This window comes from Humulus lupulus, chromosome 2 (assembly GCF_963169125.1).
Source record: "Humulus lupulus chromosome 2, drHumLupu1.1, whole genome shotgun sequence".
Taxonomy (NCBI): domain Eukaryota; kingdom Viridiplantae; phylum Streptophyta; class Magnoliopsida; order Rosales; family Cannabaceae; genus Humulus; species Humulus lupulus.
The window spans coordinates 177,603,054-177,606,723 of record NC_084794.1 but is presented as its reverse complement, the minus strand read 5'-3'; positions in this window follow the sequence as shown (position 1 = coordinate 177,606,723).

Below are 3,670 nucleotides of genomic sequence, written 5' to 3'. Positions count from 1 at the left end.
ACGATGACCCTAAGTGTAGGAACATGGAGTTTCAGGTAGGGGACCACATTTTTCTTCGAGTTTCACCACTACGGGGAGTAAAAGGTGTGGGAGGAAGGGAAAGCTAAGCCTTAGGTTTGTGGGACCTTTTGAGATCTTGGAAAGGATCGGGCAGGTAGCCTATAGATTGGCTTTGCCCTCGTCATTATTAGGAATCTATGATGTGTTTCACGTCTCAATGCTTCAGAAGTATGTGTCGGACACAACCCATGTGCTGGGTTATGAGGATCTGGAGATACATAAAAATTTGTCATATGAGGAGTGACTGGTTCAGATCCTAGATAAAAAAGATATGGTTTTGAGGAACAAGATGATTCCTCTAGTTAAAGTTCTATGGAGAAACAACAAGGTTGGGGAAGCGACTTGGGAGCTAGAGTCAGATATGCGGGATCAACATCCCGAGCTATTCAAGTAAATTTTTAGGACGAAATTTCTAATAGGAGGGGATTGTTGTAACGTCCCAAATTTTCTAATAAGGCTTAGTGCCTTGATTAGTGGGTTTGGAAGACATAATTTGATTTATATGTGAATTTAAGTGAATATATGTGTGATTATGTTAAATATATAATTTATATTATAATATGACTGCTTATGCATGCATATGTGTATTAAATTTGATTGTGGGCTCGTTTTCGTTAAAAAGAGCATTTTCTTAATTTTGACTCGTTGAGGGTATAATTAGAATTTTGTATGCTATGTGATTGAAACCACATTATTATGTGGATATATTTGCGATACTCGGCTTGAGTCGACCCTATAGAGCGATTCAGTAGAAAAGTCACAACGGGGAGAAATACGAGGCTCGGGGCGAGCCAAGGGGTAGTTTGGTAATTTTGGGTATATTGGAACACTGGTGAAATTGGTGGAAAAATGACCAATTTTCCCTTGGGGAATGCTTTGAAGAGGGATTATAGAGTGAGGGTAATATGGTCTTTTGACCTATTTGGCTGAGGTGTTGGATGAGTTAGGCAACTCACGATTTTGGGGCAAGGTCACTTTGGTTGTGGGTGGTCTTCTCAAGCATTTCCTAAAAGAACAACATTGAACCTAGGGGCCATTTTGGTTGGGAGTCTTGGGGATTTTGGAAGGTTTGGAGCAACAAATTGGAAATTGGAATTGCTGGGGGTATCATCCTTTGGCATGAAATTCAGATTCATCATTAAGAGGTTAGTTCTTGGGTAGCGCTTCATTTCTTTGGTTTGTTATGGATTTTGAATGTATTGATTTCTAAGTTAAAATTGGTAGGTTTAGATGATGATTTTGAGGAAATGGATTTGTTTGTAACTTGCTAGGAGGTTCAAATACCATTGAGGCTGTGGATTCTATTAGGGTTCTCAGATTTGAAAAGGGTGAGCTTGAGTTCAAAGCTCAAAGGTACAAATATGGATATCTTGATGTTTTGTGTGTAGTTGAATTTGGAGTAAGTGGGGACCTGGGTTTGGTTTTGTTGGTAAATATAAGGTGTTTTGAGGTCATGAACTTGTTAGAAATTCAGTTTTGGGTCAATTTCTGGGTCTGTGAATGTAGGGGAAATCATGGTTCATGAATTGGGGAAGAACACATTAGTTTCAGGGTATTTTTGGGTTTCTTGCGACCTAGTGCGACGACGCTAGTGTTCCAGAAAATGTGAAAGTTGGTTTGGGGTTGGATGTTGAGATGAGGAGTGCGATCGTCCCAGGGGTTTACTCGACCACTCCATTTTCATGGAAATACCAAATTTTCAGTGGGCGTGACCGCGCCAAGGGCAGGCGCGACCGACCTAGTTGTCTCGAAAAGTTGTTTTTCTGAATTTTGAAAAAGAGGTTCGGAGGCTCGGGAATTTGTTTTGGGGGCCCACTTGGGGGATTGGGGAACGTTTTTAGTACCTCATTGTCTGGGAACCATGATTCTAAGAGTTAGGGTTTGGATTGGAACTCGAGATCTAGGGTTGGTTCCTGATGATTATAAATTTATGTTATGACCAGATTTTTGCAAGGCTCAGGGTCGGGATCACACTTGAGGCCGTGTCATCATTTGCAGAAAACTCAAGGTAAGTAAACTGCACCCATGTCGAAATTATGGTTCAATTTTTACCGCCTTAAGGTTCTCGTGGCCATCCTCGACGTAGATGTATATTTGTGCTCTTTCATAGAAGTCGTCTAAGTTAGTGACCTCTCTTTTGAGTATATTATCCCATAGCTTGCTGCCTGGGTGTATTCCAGCAGTGATATCCATTTTTAGTTCTCCTCAAGTAAAGCTTCCCGCCTGAGCCACCTCCATGTTGAATCTATGAATATAACTTAATAAGCTTTTGCCTTCACCCCGCTTTACATTAGCGAGGTTGGTGCCTGGTATGGCATGGTGCTGCTGGAGAAATTCATTAGAAAATTGTTGCCATGACCTGATGGTTCTTGGCCCTAGCCTCTTTAACCATTTGTATGGAGCCCCCTTCAACGTGACAGCGAAGCAATGGCACCTTGCTCTGCTATTGATTCCCCTCAACTTCATCAAGTCGTTGAAGGCATCAAGATGGTAATTGGGGTCCGTAATTCCTTCATAAGAGGTCATGTGGGGCTCTTTGAAGTTGGCCGTGAGTCGTTCGACCTGAATCTTCCTTGTGAAAGGTGACTCCTAGTTGAACTCGTCATCGATAATATGTCCCCCAAACGCAGTGACTATTTTGCTTCAAAGACTCTTCATCTCAGTGTCTAGCTCTTGCCTTCTTCTATTCAAGGAGTCCCTCAAATCTGCAGGGTTGGCCTTTCCTTTCCCCTTGTCCTCTGGAGGAGCTATAGGGGGTGTTTTCCTTACGCCTGAACTTTTATTGAGTTTTTCTCTTAGGTCAGGGGTGTCTCCTTAGAGGTCACCTTGACTTTGTTTCTATGACCAGCATCGTCCCTCCACCTTTGCCCTTCGGTGTACTTCGCTGGCCTAGGGATTTTGTGGTGCTTTGTCTAGGGAGTATGGCTAGTGGAAAGCCTAGTTTAACTGTTGTCCACGGGGACGGTGGTTTCTCCTCTCCCATGCTTTTCCTCCCTATTCTTGGGAAGGGGCATGCTTGACTTCCCTTGTAGTAGGTCGTTCAGCACCTCGTGCATGTTCTCTAACGTGGTTTCTAGCCTTTGATTCTTTTTGTTCAATTCTCGAATCTCTTCTTCATAAAAGCAAGTTCTGGACCTGAAGCTCATCGAGTGTACTCGAGGACACTTTCTGGGTCTGTGCATAGAGGGACCGTGATCCCGATGACTCGAGAGGAGGGTGTGTACCCGGGCCACCCACCAGGGCAACTGAAGGTTCTAGAGGGTCTCCATTAGGTTGGACAGTCAGGGATGATGCATCATTTTCCTCTTTAGGGGCTGGATGTTCCTCCAGCACACCTCCATTCTCAGGTGGTGGAGGGTTTCTCCTGGAGGACCTTAGTTGGTCTCCGTCTAGGTGGGTCTCCACATATTGTGATTCCCGTAGGCGTCTTTAATGCCTTGGCATTTCTTCTTATTGGAATGGATGGAAGAACAACGACTTGATACTTGTTCTTCCCACAGATGGTGCCAAATTGTTGACGGTGAGAACTCGTCAACGATATAAGGTCCGAAAACTCAAAGCGTATTATAAAAACTAGGTAGATAGAATTTATGAAAAGCTTGAAAAAGAA